Source organism: Tamandua tetradactyla, chromosome 6 (genome assembly GCF_023851605.1).
Source record: "Tamandua tetradactyla isolate mTamTet1 chromosome 6, mTamTet1.pri, whole genome shotgun sequence".
Taxonomy (NCBI): Eukaryota; Metazoa; Chordata; class Mammalia; order Pilosa; family Myrmecophagidae; genus Tamandua; species Tamandua tetradactyla.
This window is the reverse complement of record NC_135332.1, coordinates 149,392,298-149,411,882: the sequence shown is the minus strand read 5'-3', so window position 1 is coordinate 149,411,882 and position 19,585 is coordinate 149,392,298.

Sequence of the window (19,585 nt, the reverse complement as noted above, 5' to 3'; positions counted from 1 at the left end):
CAAGAAACCAGATGTGAATTTACACTCTCTCCCACTTCCCAGAATCATGTTTACTGCTAACTTATAATCTTTTTCATGACACCCCTCTGCCATCTTTGTCTTGGGCCCCTATAACTGGCCCTGTTGATTTCAGCCTAATTGCAGAACACTTTCACTTTGAGCTCTGTACCAGCTGCCATCAGAGCAGCTTTTTTCCTGATTGATGCTGCAAATACTTATAATAAAGGTTCATATCTCAGTCTGGTCTAATGCTTTCTTTGGTCTCTTGGATGGAAAGGCCCCTGCAGGCCAAGGCAATTGATGAGCCAGCCAGTGGGGGAAAAGAAGCCCTCACTTTGGGGCATGAACCCAGGAAAGGGAGATTCCCTGGGTAGAATACTGGGGTGGCCCACGATGTCAATGTGGGGAGCATGGCTACCCTCCTAAATGAATGAAGTCTGCTGAGGGAGTATAGAGATGCTTATACTTCCCTGGCTGGACTAATAGCTCTCCTGCAACAGGCCATAGGACTGTAAGAATATGCTGGGTGAATGCCAGGGTGGGTTGCAATGATTTCTCCTCTGTGTAAGTTCCCTAATATAGGGAAAGGAGACTCTGCAGGGGTAATCCAGGGTTGACCTGGAGCTGTTTAACTATGCTGCAGTTGCTGTTGTGTTTGCAATATGACCAGCAAAGCAGGGACTAAGACCAAGGATACTGAAGGGCAGCCAAATGCAGTGCTCATCAAATAATGGAGTAGGCTGCCCATGGAATAAAGGTTCACTAAACTTCAGACCAGAGTACTAGAGGAGGATAATGATGGTGGCCAAAAGTCTTGGCTGATGCCCAGGAAGGAGCCCTCTGCTCCTCTAGCTGAAAAGGTCTGGGAAGGCCCCTGACCCTTTGATTAGGGGACAGGTCAAGATCCCCAAGTAAGAACAGTTTGGGGGGACATTGGGATCGTAGACAACACATAGAGCAAACTATCTTTTGGTCCCCAACCAATGAACATAGAGTTTTAGCATTAGTGGACACCAGAGTGGAGTGTACCTTAATGTATGGAAAATATCTATGGCCCAGAGGTCTCACATTGACTATAGCAGAATATGGGGGCCAGGAATTTAAAGCCACACAGCGTCAGCTGTTAATGCAGATTGATTGGTTGCCCTCTAAACTTATATAGTATATATATTTCCTATCCCCAAATATATATTAGGCATTATTATCCCAACTCATGGTCCTTTAAATAAAAGAAATCTGACAGAACATGGCAGAGAGCAATTGACAATAGACAGCTGAACAAAGTAACTTCTTCCTTGTTTGCAGCTGTGCCAAACACTGCTCCTTTATCACAACACATAAGTACTCACTTAGGCCAATTTCATTCTGTATTAGACTTGCTAATACTTTCTTCAGTATTTCTTTAGATCCCTCCAACCAACCTGAATTCACATTCAGGTGGGGAAAACAACATTGGACATTTACTATGTTACCATGGGGTATCTTCACGGTCCCACTATTTACCATGGACTAGTGGCACAAGATTAAAGCATGGAAACCCCCTGAAAATGTGATTCTGTTTAATTACACTGATGATGTCATGCCAACCAGTAATTCTCTTCCAGAACTAGAAACTGCTGCTAGCACAGTGGTGACACACCTTGAAAGCCAGGGATCGGCAGTAAATCAAAACAAATTATAGGGGCCTTAATATGATATCAAATTTTTTAGTTGTTATTTGGTTCTTCTGCTGTGGTTGACAAAGTGCAAAACTTCCCACCCCCCATACTCCCAAACAATTAATAGCATTCCTACCATTAATTCCATATTGTTATGATATTGGAGACCATTCCTACAAACTAAGCACAAATCCTAAAGCCTTTATACACATCAGTGCGAAAGGGAAAGATTTGGGAATGGAATGCCGCCCCCCCCCCCCACGCAGGTTGCCTTTGAAAAGTCCAAACAGGCTATAGCACAGGCACAAGTTCTAAAGGGGGGTGGGGGGAGGGTATGAATCCAGATGTGTCTTGTGAATTGGATGTGGCCAGTACTGATACTGGCTTTGTGGCAATGGCAACAGGCAAAATGCATACCTATTGGACTCTGGTCCCAATTGTAGAAAGGAGCCGAGTTAAGAAATAGTCCTTTGGAAAAACAACTGTGTGCAGCCCATGATATCTTGCTGCAAGTGGAAGGACTAACTCAAAAGTGTCCAGTGACTATGCAAACTTCCATCCCCATACAGGGGTGGACACATGACACCATCAATAACCACCATTCTGGGAGTGCTCAGCTTAGCACACTGACAAAGTGGAGAGCCATTTCTTGCAGTGTAGTGTTTTCAGCAACAGCTTGCTACATACAGAGATGAAGGACATCTCGGGACCTGTGTCTTATGTGGAAGAACAATGCTGCCCTCTTCTGACCAACCTTCCCAAAATGGCTGTCCCCATAGTCACAGTGCATGAGAGTGGGAACACACCTAGTGCTAGTCTGAAACTGTTATATACACCAGAAAAGTCATGGTCATTTCCTAATACAATCTTGTGGGAGCAGACCTATTATTTAGGGTGGAAACTGATTAGACTGTTTCCATGGAGATCTGACATCCAATTGTGGATGCGACCTTTGACTAGGTGGAAATGTGACTGTACCATTTGAGGCAGGTTTGATTAGTTTACTGGAGGCCTGTAAAAGGGGAGAAAACTCGTAACTTAATAAATTCCCTTCATAAAAGCCAACCCATTTCTGGTATGTTAGATATATATATATATATGTTATATATATATATTATATGGGAGAACACATATGAAGACCTGGAACATAGAAGATGTTAGTTCCTTTCTCCTTTCTCTGTTTTTAACCCTAAACTTCAGACTCATTTGTACCATGTCCCATCTCTGCCCAAATTAATCAAGTGCTAATATTCCTTGGGTTATTAGATATTATATGTATGAATTTTTATGCTGGTAGGTCACACGTGAGTCTTACCTTCCACAAGGAATTCTGCTATGGTTTGTAAATTCTGTGGGGTTTTTCAGAAACATTGGTGAAAGCACTTTATAAACAAGAAGTAATGTTCACATCTGCAGTACAAGGTTCTGCAATATCGTCTCAAATCTCCTCTCCTCACAATTCTTCTCTTCTTCTTTCCAGCCCACAACCCAGGAAGAATCCTGAAGAGGGCCACAGCTAAGGGCACAGGTAGCAGGGCTTTTGACAAGCTGAGTGAGGAGGTTGTATCTCTGATTCCAGTTTGAAAGGCCTCCCTGGCTTACCTATTTTTAGAGTGTGCCTTTTATGGGATTAGGAGGGTACAAAACACTTGAAGAAGCTTCTCTCTCTGGTGATGTCCCCACACTGGGGAGACCAAAATGTCAAGTGAATCAGCTGTGCTCCAGGGCAAGAGTTCATATAGTTTACTTTTACTTTGGGTTCTCTCCTCACCATAGGAGGGGTAACAGCAAATGCCATTTTAGTGCCTGAATCTAGGGAAAAGAGTTCTATTTCCAGTAAAATCCACTTAAGTTTGATTAGGCAAATAATAACAGCAACAACAATAGTGGAAGGAGTGGTAGCAGCAGCAGTAGTTAATATTTCAGACCAGCCACTCTATGCCAGGTATTGCACTAAGGGTTTTACAACCATTTTCTCATTTAATCCTCACTAAACCCTATGAGATAAGTGTCGTTGTTATATGTTTCTTGCTATTTATGTAATTTGCTTGAGATTATAAAGGTAGGAAATAATGGAGCCTTGGTTCAAATAGGTAATCTGACCCATAATAGTCCCATGCAGTTGAACGCAACTCACCAGAACCAGGAACCCAGCATCAAAGCTCCCTGAAGTATTCCCTCCCCAGAGCTCCTTCAGGAATCTACAGGTGTGATAAGGAGATATTTGAGGACTTAGGATTCTCAAACCCAGCAATCGCTCATTCTTTCTCATCTCGAACATATGAACAACAAATATCATCACTCCCACTGTCCTGAAGCTTGACTCAGAGCACAATGCTACCTTGCTGCACATTTTGATAGTCTCTCATAAGAGTTGATGCAGGACTTCAACTTTTCTCACTTCAAGAAAACATCCTTGGCACATCCTTGGATTTGGAGCAAAACATGCAGGAAAGTTCATTCCTGCCCATTCAGGACAGTCCAGAGTTGGCTGTGTTTTAGAACAGCTCCAACACACTCTTCTCTTAGTTTTCATTCTACTCTCCCATCCACAGTGTAAGCTGAGGCTTAGACTCTCAGATTTATAGAACAGGACATTGTCAGAAGCCATAACAGCCATAGGATTTCTCATTCTGGTCCAGCAGAAAGGAGAGAATGCCTCTACCCCAACCATCAAACAAAATCCCTTCTCTTAAATCTGATTGGGCCCACTCTTGAACCAGAGGAATATCATGTACTGATTGACTTACGTGTGGATTATAAACCTGTCTCTGAACTAAAAATCCTATCATAGGTGAGATTATTCTAAGAGACATAGGCTATTTAAGACCCATTCCTGAAATTGGACTGGGTCAGTCCTACCAAACCTTATGGCTATTATACTTAGTGCTGGATAGATGTTCACACCCAAAAATATCTGGGAAAAATCTAGACGTGAGGGAGAAATTGAAACATTCCCAGATAAACAAAAGCTGAGGGGGTTCATTACCACTAGAACTGCGCTACAAACAATGATACAGGGAGTTCTTCAGACTGAAAGGAAAGGACACTAGACAGTCGCATGAAAGACTCCTGATAAAGGTAACGATTTGGATAATTATAATTGTTGTATAGATTTTTTTTTTTAGTACGTAACGCCATTTCTTACTTCCTTCAGGTACTAAAACGCAAATTCCTAAAAAGCAATGATAAATCTATGGTTTTACAGACACACAATGCACAAAGATATAATTTGTAAAAAGTACAACACAAAAAGTTTCGAGATGCTGGGGTATAGGAATAGTGTATGTGTATGTTATTGAAGTTAAGCTGGTATCAAATAAAAAGTGATTATTATATACCTAGCATGCAAAATTTTAAGTTCATGGTAACTACAAGCAAAATATATGGAAAATACATTTAGAAAGATATGTAAAGGGACTCAAAGTAGTACCAAACAAAAAGTCAAATAAATATGAAAGTATTTACGGCATTAAGGAAAGAATTGAGGATCAAAAAGGTATGACTTGCAAAGACTAAGTAGCAAAATGGCAGAAGAAATCACTGCATTATGAATCGTTACTTTAAATGTAAATGGATTAAACCCTCCAGTCAAAAGTTAGAGACTGTCAGAATGGATAAAAAAGCATGATCCAACTATATAATGTTTACAAGAAACTCACCTTAAATTCAAAGACATAAGTAGATTGAAAGTAAACTATGCGAGGTAAGAGAGAAATGAGACAAAATAAAGTGTCAGTGGCTGAGAGATTTCAAACAGAGTTGAGAGGTTATCCTGTAGGTTATTCTTACGCATTATATAGATACCCCCTTTTTAGTTTAAGGTGTATTAGAGTGGCTAGAGAGAAGTGTTCGAAACTGTAAAGCTGTGTTCCAGTAGCCATGTTTCTTGAAGATGATGGTATAATGATACAGTTTTCGCAGTGTGACTGTGTGATTGTGAAAACCTTGTGTATGATGCTCCTTTTATCTATGGTATGGACAGAGAAGTAAAAAATGTGGATAAAAAATAAACAAATAATAGGGAGAACAAATGTTAAAATAAGTTGAGTAGACTGAAATACTAATGATCAATGAAAGGGAGTGGTAAGGGGCATAGGAAAAATATAGGGGGAACAAAGGTTAAAACATATTAGGTAGATGGAAATACTAGCAGTCAATGAGAGGGAGGGGTAAGAGGTATGGTATGTGTGAGTTTTTTCTTTTTATTTCTTTCTCTGGAGTGATGCAAATGTTCTAAGAAATGATCATGGTGACAAATATACAACTACGTGATGATGTTGTGAGCCATTGATTGTACACCAAGTATGGAATGTTTGTATGTTAGGGAATGTTTGTGTTTGCACGTTGTTTTATCAATAAAAATATTTTAAAAAAATATATGCCATGCAAGTAACAACCAAAAAAAATAGCTGGGTAAGCTACACTAATATCAGATAAAATAGACTTTGAATAAAAAACTGTTACAAGGGGCAAAAAAAGAGGATTATATAATGATAAAAGGGTCAATTCAACAGGAAGACATAGCAATTATAAATATATATGCATTTACAGCAGAGCTTCAAAATATCTGAAGCAAATATTGCTGAGTTTGAAGAGATAAACAGGCAGTTCTACATTAATAGTAGGAAATTTTAATGTACCATTTTCAATAGGGGATAAAACATCTAGATTGTAGATCAATAAGGGAATGAATGATGCTCTAAATCAACTAGACAAAACAAACATATACGCAATACTTGACCCAACAGCAACAGAATGCGTATTCTTCTCTAGTGCATATGGATAATTCTCCAGGATAAACATATATTAGGTCATAAAACAAATCTTGTTAAATTAAAAAATATTGAAATCATACAATGTATTTTCTCCAACCACAATGGAATGAAACTAGAAATCAACATCAGAGAAAAAAAGGGAAAATTCACAAATATGTGAAAATTAAACAATACACTCTTACACAACCAATGGGTCAAAGAAGAAATAACAAGAGAAATTAGGAAATATCTTGAGGTGAATTAAAATGAAACACAACATGCCAAAACCAATAGGATGTTGAGAAGACAGTGCTGAGTGGCAAATTTATAGCTCTAAATGCACATATTAAAAAATAAGGAAGATTGCAAATAAAAACAGCTCCAAAGGGAGCAGAAGGATGGAAAAAACAAAGATTAGATTGGAGAGAAATGAAATAGAGAATTAAAAAACCACAGAGAATCAACAAAACCAAAAGTTGGTTCTTTGAAAACATCAGTAAATTTGATAACCCTTTAGATAAATTGACAAAGAAAAAGAGAGAGAGGATATAAACAGCTAAGATCAAAAATGAAAAGTGGGAGGGAGAAGATGGTGGCTTAGTAAGACGCGCGGGTCTTAGTTCCTCCTCCAGAAAAGCAAATAAAGAAACAGAAACAATACGAAACAGCTTCCAGAGCCACGACAGAGACCAAAAAGACAGCGTACCCCATTCTGGAACGGCTGAACGGGCAGGGAGAATCCACTGCGGTGAGATACCTGAGGGGCGCGCATTTTCCCGGCCGGGGCGGCTGGCGACTGGGGTCCCCTCCATGCACGTGGCTCCCCGGTCTGACTGGGAACGTTGGATAGCGGGGCTCTCCCGTCATGCTTGGCGTCTGGGGCCAGCTGGGCAATTTGGACCGGCACTCCCCCAAGCCACGGCGGCCAGTGATCCTCGCCTCCACGCGCGGTTTCCCGGGCCGACTGCCCCACAGACAGACGAGCGCCACGAGCGCCACCTACTGGGCAGGAAAAGAAAAACAGAGCCCAGAGATTTCACAGAAAAACCTTTCAACCAGCTGGGTCCCACACCCAGGGAAATCTGATCAAATGCCCAGACACCAGCAGAAAATAATGGATGACGCTCGGAAAATTGAAGATATGGCCCAGTCAAAGGAACAAACCAATAGTTCAAATGAGATACAGGAGCTGAGACAACTAATGCTGAATATACGAACAGAAATGGAAAAACTCTTCAAAAACCAAATCAATAAATTGAGGGAGGACATGAAGAAGACATGGGCTGAACAAAAAGAAGAAATAGAAAATCTGAAAAAACAAATCACAGAACTTATGGGAGTGAAGGACAAAGAAGAAAAAATGGAAAAAACAATGGATACCTACAATGGTAGATCTAAAGAGACAGAAGCTACAATTAGTGAACTGGAGGATGGGACATCTGAATCCCAAAACGAAACAGAAACTATAGGGAAAAGAATGGGAAAACTTGAGCAGGGGATCAGGGAACTGAATGACAATATGAAGCGCACAAATATACGTGTTGTGGGTATCCCAGAAGGAGAAGAGGAGGGAAAAGGAGGAGAAAAACTAATGGAAGAAATTATCACTGAAAATTCCCCAACTTTTATGAAAGACCTAAATTTACAGAACCAAGAAGTGCAGCGCACCCGAAAGAGAATAGACCCAAATAGGCGTTCTCCAAGACATTTACTAGTTAGAATGTCAGAGGTCAAAGAGAAAGAGAGGATCTTGAAAGCAGCAAGAGAAAAACAATCTGTCACATACAAGGGAAACCCAATAAGACTATGTGTAGATTTCTCAGCAGAAACCATGGAAGCTAGAAGACAGTGGGATGATATATTTAAATCACTAAAAGAGAAAAACTGCCAACCAAGACTTCTATATCCAGCAAAATTGTCCTTCAAAAATGAAGGAGAAATCAAAACATTTATAGACAAAAAGTCACTGAGAGAATTTGTGACCAAGAGACCAGCTCTGCAAGAAATACTAAAGGGAGCACTAGAGTCAGATACAAAAAGACAGAAGAGAGAGGTATGGAGTAAAGTGTAGAAAGAAGGAAAATCAGATATGATATATATAATACAAAAGCCAAAATGGTAGAGGAAAATATTATCCAAACAGTAATAACACTAAAAATTAATGGACTGAATTTCCCAATCAAAAGACATAGAATGGCAGAATGGATTACCACCCAGCAATACCACTGCTAGGTATCTACTCAAAGGACTTAAGGGCAAAGACACAGATGGACATTTGCACACCAGTGTTTATAGCAGCATTATCTACAATTGCAAAGAGATGGAAACAGCCAAAATGTCCATCAATAGACGAGTGGCTAAACAAACTGTGGCATATACCTACGATGGAATATTATGCAGCTTTAAGACAGACTAAACTTATGAAGCATGTAATAACATGGATGGACCTAGAGAACATTATGCTGAGTGAGTCTAGCCAAAAACTAAAGGACAAATACTGTATGGTCCCACTGATGTGAACCGACATTTGAGAATCAGCTTGGAATATATCATTGGTAACAGAGACCAGCAGGAGTTAGAAACAGGGTAAGATAATGGGTAATTGGAGCTGAAGGGACACAGACTGTGCAACAGGACTAGATACAAAAACTCAAAAATGGACAGCACAATAATACCTAAGTGTAATGCAACTATGTTGGAACACTGAATGAAGCTGCACCTGAAATATGGTTTTTTGTTTGTTTGTTTGTATCTTTTGTTTTTGTTTTTTTCTTTTTCCTTTTTTTATATATATATATTTTATTAGTATTATTATTTTAATTCTCTTCTCTATATTAACATTCTATATATTTTTCTGCTGTTTTGCTAGTTCTTTTCCTAAATCGATGCAAATGTACTAAGAAATGATGATCATACATCTATGTGATGATACTAAGAATTACTGAGTGCATGTGTAGAATGGAATGATTTCTAAATGTTGTGTCAATTTCTTTTCTTTTCTTTGATTAATAAAAAAAAAAATTAAAAAAAAAAAGAAAAGTGGGACATTACTACCAAACCCAAAGAAGTAAAAAAGACTATAAGAGGATATTATGAACAAATGTACACCAATAAATTAAATAACCTACATTAACTGGACAAATTCTTACAGACACACAAACTACCTGTACTGATTCAAGAAGTAACAGAAGATCTCAACACACAAATAACTAGTAAAGAGATTGAATCAGTAATCAAAAATCTCCCTATAAAAAAACAGAACCAGTCAGTTTCACAGGGAGTTTTAGCAAAAATTCCAAAAAGAATTAACACCAATCCTGCTCAAACTCTTCCAAAAAATAGAAGAGAATGCAACATTTCCTAACTCATTTTATGAAGCCAACATCACATATCAAAGCCAGATCAAGATTGCACAAGAAAATTGCAGACCAATATCTCTTATGAACATAGATGCAAAACTTCTAATGAAGTACTAACAAACTGAATCCAACAGCACATTGAAAGAACTATACACCATGTTTGAGTGGGATTTACCCCAGATATGCAGGGTGGTTCAACATAAGAAAATTAATTAATATAATATACCACATTAACAGAATGAAAGGAAAAAAATGATCACATCAATTGATGCAGAAAAGGCATTTGATAAAATTCAGCACACTTGATTAAAAAAAATTTAGAAAACTAGGAATAGAAGGAAACTTTCTCAACACATAAAAGGGCATATATGAAAAACCCACAGCTAACTTCATACTTAATGCAAAAAATCTTATAGCTTTTTCTCTAAGGTCAGGGGCAGGACAAGGATGCCCATTGGCACCACTGCTATTCAACATTGTGCTGGAACTTCTAGCAGAATGACAAGGCAAGAAAAAGAAGAGAAAAGCATCCAATTGGAAAGGAAGAGGTAAAACTTTCCCTATTTGCAGATGATCTGATTCTACATTCCAAAAATCCTGAAAAATCCACATACAAAAAATTACTGGAGCTAATTAATGAATTCAGTTGATTTTTTCTAGGGTGTCAAGTTCACCCAATTGGGAAAGAATAATACATTCAACCAGTGATGCTGGGAAAATTGGATGTCCATATGCAAAAGAATGAAGGTGGATCCTTCAATCACTTCATAAACAAAAATTAACTCAAAATGGATCAAGGACCTACATATAAGGCCAGAACTACAAAATCCTTAGAAGAAAACATAAGATATCATCTTCAGGTCCTTGCGTTAAGTAATGGTTTCTTTCACCCAAAGTACAAGCAAAAAAGAAAAATTGATAAATGGTCTCTCACTAAAATTAAAAACTTTTGTACCTCAAATTATTTTGTCATGAAATGAAAATGACAACCTAGAAAATGGTAGAAAATATTTCAAAAACACATATTCAATAAGAGTCTAATAAATAGAATATATGAGAGAGATCCTACAACTCAACAAAAAGACAAACAACCCAATTAAATAATGGGCAAAACACTTTAAAAAACATTTCTCCAAAGAAAACATACAAGTGGACAAAAAGTACATAAAACGATGCTCAGTATCATTAGTTGTTAGGGAAATGCATATCAAAACCTCAGTATGATAACAGTTTATACCTGTTAGAGTGGCTACTATTAAAAAAATGAAAAATTACACATGTTGGAGAGGAAAATAGGAATAATCATTCATTATTGATGGGAATGTAAAATAGCACAGCTGCTGTGGGAAATAGTTTGGCAGGTCATCAGAAGGTTAAATATAGAACTACCATTATGACCTAACGATTCTAATTGTAGGTATACACCCAAAAGAATTGAAAGCAAGGAAGAACTTGAAAAGATATTTGCACACCAATGTGCATAAAAGCATTATTCACAAGTTCTAGCCAGAGCAATTAGACAAGGAAAAAAATATATATACAAGGCATCAAAATTGGAAAGGAAGATGTAAAACTCTCACTGTTTGCAGATGATATGATACTATATGTTGAAAACCCCAAAAAATCCACAGCAAAACTACTAGAGCTAATAAATGAGTACAGCAAAGTGGCAGGTTGCAAGATCAACACTCAAAAATCTGTAGTGTTACTATACAATAATAATGAACAATCTGAGGGGGAAATCCAGAAAAATATTCCATTTACAATTGCAACTAAAAGAATAAAATATTTAGGAATAAACTTAACTAAAGATACAAAAGACCTATACAAAGAAACTACAAGAAATTGTTAAAAGAAATCACAGAAGACCTAAATAAATAAAGTGTATACCATGCTCATGAATTAGAAGACTAAATATAGTTAAGATGTCAATTCTACCTAAACTGATTTATAGATTCAATGCAATATCAATTAAAATACCCAAAACTTACTTTTCAGAAATAGAAAAACCAATAACCAGATTTATCTGGAAGGGCAGGGTGCCCCAAATAGCTAAAAATATCCTGAGAAAGAAAAATGAAGTCGGAGGTCTCACGCTACCTGACTTTAAGGTATATTACAAAGCTACAGTGGTCAAAACAGCATGGTACTGGCATAAAGATAGATATACTGACCAATGGAATCTAACAGAGTGTTCAGATATAGACCCTCCCATCTATGGACAATGGATCATTGATAAGGCAGTCAAGTCAACTCACCTGGGCAGAACAACTGGATATCCACATGCAAAAGAATGGAAGAGAATACATAGCTCACACCCTATAAAAAATTAACTCAAAATGGATCAAAGACCTAAACTTTAGATCTAAGACCATAAAACTTCTAGAAGAAAATATAGGGAAATACCTTATAAATTTTAAAATAGGAGGCGGTTTCCTAGACCTTACACCCAAAGCATGAACATTGAAGAAAGAAAGAAAGAAAGGGAACTCCTCAAAATTAAACACTTTTGTGCATCAGAGAAATTTGTCAAGAAAGTAAATAGACAGCCTACACAATGGGAGACAATATTTGGAAATGATATATCAAATAAAGGTCTAGTATCCAGAATATATAAAGAGATTGTTCAATTCAACAAGAAGACAGACAACCCAATTACAAAATGGGCAAAAGACATGAAAAGACACTTCTCAGAAGAGGAAATACAAATGGCCAAAAGGCACATGAAAAGATGCTCAACTTTCCTGGCTATTAGGGAAATGCAAATCAAAACCACAATGAGATGTCATCTCGCACCCACCAGAATGGCCATGATCAATAAAACAGAAAATGGCAAGTGCTGGAGAGGATGTGGAGAAAGAGGCACACTTATCCAGTGTTGGTGGGAATGTAAAATGGTACAACTGCTGTGGAAGGCAGTTCGGCGGTTCCTCAGGAAGCTAAGTAGAGAATTGCCATATGACCTGGCAATACCATTGCTAGGTATCTACTCAGAGGACATGAGGACAAGGACACAAAAGGACATTTGCACACAAATGTTTATAGCAGCATTTTTACAATTGCAAAGAGATGGAAACAGCCAAAATGTTCATCAACAGACAAGTGCTAAACAAGCTGTGGTATATACATACGATGGAATATTATGCATCTGTAAGACAGAATAAAGTTATTAAGTATGTAACAACATGGATCGACCTTAAGGACATTATGCTGAATGAAATTAGCCAGAAAAAAAAGGACAAATTGTGTATGGTCTCACTGATATGAACTGACATTAGTGAAGGAACTTGGAGAATTTCGGTTGGGAACAGAGACCATCAGGAAATAGAAATAGGGTAGATACCAGGTAATTAGAGATGAAGGGATACAGACTGTACAACAGGACTGATTTTAAAAATTCAGAAATGGATAGCACAATACTACCTAACTGTAATACTATAATGTTAGAATACTGAATGAAGCTGAATGTGAGAATGATAGAGGGAGGAGAGCTGGGGGCACAAATGAAGTCAAAAGGAGAGATAGACAATAAAGACTGAGATGGTATAATCTAGGAATGCCTAGAGTGTATAATGACAGTGACTAAATGTAAAAATTTAAAAATGCTTTTGCATGAGGAAGAACAAAGCAATGTCAATAGTGCAGGGTGTTAAAAACAGATGGTAATATTTTAAAACCTTAACTTATGTGTGAGACTAAAGCAAAAACTGTTTATTGGGTACAAAATTTATATTTTGACTAGTGCATTTCCTAATATAACTTATGTGGACAGCTTAAATGAACACCATAAGTACATGGAACCTTGAGTAGGGCATGAGATTTTGTAGGTTTGTCCAGAGTAATGCCCCGGTAAATCCCAGAGTGATTTGAACAGTGAATAAAAAAGTATTTGCAAAGTCCCCTTGGAGAAATGACAAGAAAGGGGGAAAATTCAACTTCCCCAAGTGGAGAATTCTTGAGATTCTCACAAGCAGTGGGGACAACCAAAGCAAAAGCCTGAGCCCTCAATCTTGGGGTGTGTTCATATGAAACTTAATCTGGCAAAGGATAAACTAAGCCTATTTAAAATTAGGCCTAAGAATCACCTCCAGAGAACCTCTTTTGTTGCTCAGATGTTGCCTCTCTCTCTCATCCAACATGACAAGCAAACTCACTGCCTTCCCCCTCTTTACATGGGACATGACTCCCAGGGGTGTGGACCTTCCTGGCAACGTAGGACAGAAATCCTAGCATGATTTCTCATCATCAGCATCAAGGGATTGAGAAAAACTTCTCGACCAAAAGGGTGAAGAGTAAAATGAGACAAATAAAGTGTCAATAGCAGAGAGATTCCTAACAGAGTTAAGAGGTTGTCCTGGAGGTATTCTTATGCATTATATAGATATCACTTGTTTGGTTAAGATGTAGTGGAGAGGCTGGAGGGAACTGCCTGAAAATGTAGAGCTGTGTTCCAGTAGCCATGTTTCTTGAAGATGATTGTATAATGATATAGCTTTCACAATGTGGCTGTGTGATTGTGAAAACCTTGTGTCTGATACTCCTTTAATCTACCTTATCAACAGACAAGTAAAACATATGGATTAAAAATAAATAAATAATAGGAGGAACAAATGTTAAAATAAATTTGGTAGATTGAAATACTGGTGATCAATGAAAGGGAGGGGTAAGGGGTATGGTATGTATGAATTTTTTTGTTTTCTTTTTATTTCTTTTTCTGAATTGATGCTAATGTTCTAAGAAGTGACCATGAAGATGAATATACAACTATGTGATGATACTGTGAGTTACTGATTATATATCAAATGGAATGATCATGTGGTAAGAATGTTTGTGTTTGTAGGTTGTTATGTTCAAAAAAAAAGCATCATTCACAACTGCCAAAAGGTGGGAGCCATCAAGCAATGGATAGACAAAATGAAATGTATATACAAACAATGGAATGTTATTCAGCTGTAAAAAGGAATGAAGTCCTGATACATGCCATCAAGATACATGGAAGAATCTTGAAGACATCATGTTGAGTGAAATAAGCCAGGCATAAAAGGACAAATATTGTATGGTCTCACTGATTTGAAATAATTGGAATGAGCGAATTCATAGGGGCACAATAGACACTCTAGATTACCAGGAGACAGAACGGGGATAGACAACAGGGAGTAGAGCCTTAAAACGTGCAGTGCATCTATGAGGTACGATGGAAAGGTTTGGTCATGGAAAAGTGGTGATGGCAGCACAACATTGGGAACATAATTAACAGCACTGAATTATTTATTTGAATGTGTTTAAAAGGGGAAATTTTAGGTTGTATATAAGGTACTAGAATAAAATTTTTTTTAAAAATCCATGGTACTACCCAACATGATGAACCCTAAGGTAAACCATGGACAACAGTTAATAGTACAGTTATATAAATGTGCCTTCATTAATTGTAAAAAATATAGTGAATGTGGTTAAAAGGGGAAATTTAGGGTTGTGTATATGTTACCGGAATAAAATTTTTTAAAAACAAAAGAAAATCCATAGGACTAAACAGCACAAACAGCAAACCATGGGTTATAGTTAATAGTACAATTATAAAAAATGTTTTTCATGAATTGAAATAAATGTACTACACGAATGCAAGATGTTAATAGTAGGGTGGTTTATGGGAACTCTGTATTTAGTGCATGATTTTTCTGTAAAGTTGAAACTTCTCTAATAAAAAAAAAAAGTAAAATCAAGATGAACAAATACCCAAAAGAGGAAAATCATCTAAAAATGTCATAGTACTGTGGGGCAGTAGTCTCATATTCACATACAGAGGAAAATGCTTTTACTTAAAGTTTTGACAACTGGCCAACTGGAATGAAGACACACTAACCAAGAGGCATAGAAGAAATGGTTTAGGAACATACGAAAGCAAAACCTTCCCGATTGTGAGAGTGCCACAGAATACTGGGCTGCAGCCCAATAAATTGGTGAGATGCATGACAGTCCAAGATGAAGATAATCTTTAATAATGTTAGCCAATGTTTATTAAACTTTATTACATGCAAACGGCTATGCTAAGTGTTTATATGTCTAGTCACATTTACTACTCACAATAGTGCTTTGAGATGTTATTATTCCTATTTGAGGAGATGCTGTTGGTGCTCTGCCATATTCCCTTAGCACTCACCATCCCCATGCATGTCAACAACGTCCTCTTACAAGCACCAGCAGTTCTCTGCATCAGGATTTTCTCTGACTGCAGATGCATGCTAGGTCTGCGCATGGACCAGGAATGCTATGGACTTAGCATCCCTGGGAGAAGCCTCCAGTTAAGTAAGAACAGTATTTGATATATAAACATATAGCTTTCTAGCCCCTTGGAAGGATTAACGCTGAGGCATGTTCCACACTAGATTCTACACCCCCAGAGATCCCCAGTGGGTCTGAACCCCAATTGCCCACAATGGTAACCTGCTCATTAACACAACTTGCATTACCTTCCTTTTTTTCCTTTGTTTCACTTTCCCAGTACTCTAGCACGGCTTCCTATATTATTTGCATCCAAATTTTTGTCTGTGTCTGCTTCTGGGGGAAACCAACTTGAGACACCAATGTAAAAGATGAAATAACCAAGACTTGCCCAAATCATACTTCTAATAAGCAAATAGGCCCTTTTTTCATAACTGACTCCACTTAATCACTATGACTCCAAACATCACTCATATGCCCCCTTAGGAGAGGAATTGTACAGGGATGGATTGTCATGTTTTTTAAAGTTATCTTAAAAAAGTAATATGGGGGCGGGCCGCGGTGGCTCAGCGGGCAAAGTGCTTGCCTGCTATGCCGGAGGACCTCGGTTCGATTCCCGGCCCCAGCCCATGTAACGAAAACGGAGAAACAAAATACAATAAAAACAAGAAAATGTTTAAAAGATGTTTCCCTTTCTTCCTCTCTTCCTTCCTTCTCTCTGTCTTTCCTTTAAAAAAAAAAAAAAAAAAAAAAAAAAAAAAAAGTAATATGGTATTTCATCAAATTTAAGATACTTTCTTTTGTAATATACACCACTATTATATACACTTCTAAGGAGGAAAAAAGCACTGGTATGACCCAAGTTTCCTTATAAGTTAGTGTTTCTATTTTATTCTTACTGAAAGAACTCTTTTAGGCTTCTTTAGACACAATAAAGACATCATATTTAAGAATAAATTACACACAGGCTAACATAAAAAGGAATATATAAGCAAATTAAATTGGCTAAAATGGCCCTTAAATTTCTTTACAATCAAGTGTCCAATTCTTCTGAATCAATTTTTAACTTAAGGTCAACAATGCCCATGTTTTCCCATATTATACTATCAAGAGCATTGGTGAAGCTGCATTTCTTAAAGCATGCTCCCTCACTGTTTTCAGGATTTTCATCTACACCACTACTTTATATCTGATGCTGTCTTCTTCTCACCAGAAGGTGTCAGGCAATGACAACTATGTCCTCTCTGCTGTCTGGTCAACCGAGAGTATAAGGATAACAATAGGCATCAATTGCAAGTTGTACCATGACTCCAAGTACACAATGTGAAAAATAATGTGTATCACAGAACTAATGAAATAAGGTATACAATTGGTGCATCAAATCTCTAATATCATGGATATTACGATGCAGCTGGGTAGTTACGCACATTTTCTTAATGTGAGTTAATTTAAAGGAAATTTTTAAGTAAAAAATTGTGCAGGTCATTCACTGATTAAGGCAAAAACTGACAGTAAGCCAAATGACGGAACTTCTAGAAACTTAGCACTCTATCATACCTCAGCCAATGAAAGATGTGTAAAGCCACAGCCAGCAGTCTCTGTGACCAGCAATGATTGTATCCAACTCATTGTTCATATAAATCTATAATAGTACCCACCAGGTCTATTTCCAGGATTGTCTCAGCAATTCCATCTACAGCATGAAAAAGGGACTTGAAATTACTGTTCAAAGAGTAATTAAAATTCGAGGATGGGGTGGAGGAACCATGAAAAACAAAAACATGATCAGAATGATTTAATAGACATCAGGCTACAGATCAAATTATGATTCATGTTTGTAAATAAGGAACAACTGCTAGCAATGCTTATTTAAACACAAGTTTAAACTTCTTTCCAGTTGGATATTTTAAAAATGTAATTGCAGGCTATTTTGTTGGTGGCCAGCAAGTTAAATTTTGTCCTTGTAGGGGAATTGAATACTGTATTTGCTGGCAAAATACATCGCCTTAGTATTTTCACATGACAGATGTTTCCATGGCAGAGAGACTCACTTAGACTAATAAATAGTTATGCTCATTATCCTTAATAATCAAACTCAAACAGAACCCCAATTAAAGAATATTCTCTTAGCTGTCCCTTTAAGATATTCACTCAAGTTCAGGAACCATAACAGACATATGTTCAAGCTGAAATCTGAACAGAGCAAATACTAAAACACACAATTGTTTAAATCTACTGCAATGCTTGAAGGAAGTAAGGGACTGGGAAAGAAAATGATTCAGACAATGTATGAATATACCATCTGCCAGATATGTTAAGGTCGACTATCTAGAGCTGATTAAAGGCAACTAAAGGATGGAAAAGAAAAAGATAGGGGTCATGCTTTGTCATATTTTAGGCAGGTCAAATGTTATAAACTTCTCATGGTTCCTTAATAAAATACGAACTTCGTATTTCCTCTCAACGGAAAGTGGTCTAGTTGTCTTGCTAAAGATTTCTTTCCAGATCCTAACAACTGATGATGGGAAACAAAACAAGGCATCCCAAGATTGTTCAACTGTAGAATTTAGGAGTTAATTTTTCTTTGTCCTTCTCTACCAACAGGTGAAAAAGCTAAAAGCGAGAAATGTTCTCTCTCAGAGACCGTGCTCCTATCATTTTCTTCCTTACTGCCCTTCTACAGTGGTCATGTTTTTTCCCTCCTCTCTCCACTCAGATTAAACGTTCAGCCAATAAATAGTTAACCAAATACAATGACAATACAGAATATCAGAACCAAAATATCCAGTAAAGATAAACTTCAAACCTTCTGTTATTCAGCACAGCACAGGTTAAAACTAACCACACGTCCCTTCAGGGACGCCGGAAATGGGAGGCCTGGCAGGGGAGGCTCACCCGCCTTCTCTACCAAACAGAGGGGCTGACTGCGCCCAGAAAGTAGCACCCAGATTGGTTTCTTCACCATGCAGCACCCACCTCCCCTTCTTTGGATAACAACCCTCACATTTTATTTTGTAGAATCACCTCCCCTGGGTCTCAGGCCAAATAATTCCACAGGAGCTGAATCTTCACTTCCCTTTACTGGACACTATTGCCTGGACTCCATTTACCAAGCCAATGACGCATCCCCCAGCTGCTAACAGTTCATAGCTCTCCTTTTCAAGAGAGTTAACCAAACAGGAGCCACCTTGAAGGAGTTTACATGCACCCTGCCCCAACTCCACCTCCACCTCCAGGGGCAGCCCATAATCGATTTCTGGGACTAGGATAAACAACAGGCAGTCCTCTTGCTTTAAGGTAGAACCAACTTCTGGTGCAATTCATGCTCCAGAGTTAACCACAGATTGGGGATGCAGCTGGTTCTGCTGAGACTACATTTTTGCTTTGCTTTCACCCTGCCCTATCCTGCTTTCCTCACTCCTTTTCTCCTAGGATCTGTCTCACAGCAAATCCCTTGCAGAAAAGAATCCCTTGATTCATCTGATCAATCATTCAAAAATATTGCTTCTTCTAGATGTCAACTTGTGGCAGATACTCATGTAATACTATAATATTCACAGCACCATAAGTGCCATAAATTACAGGCACACCT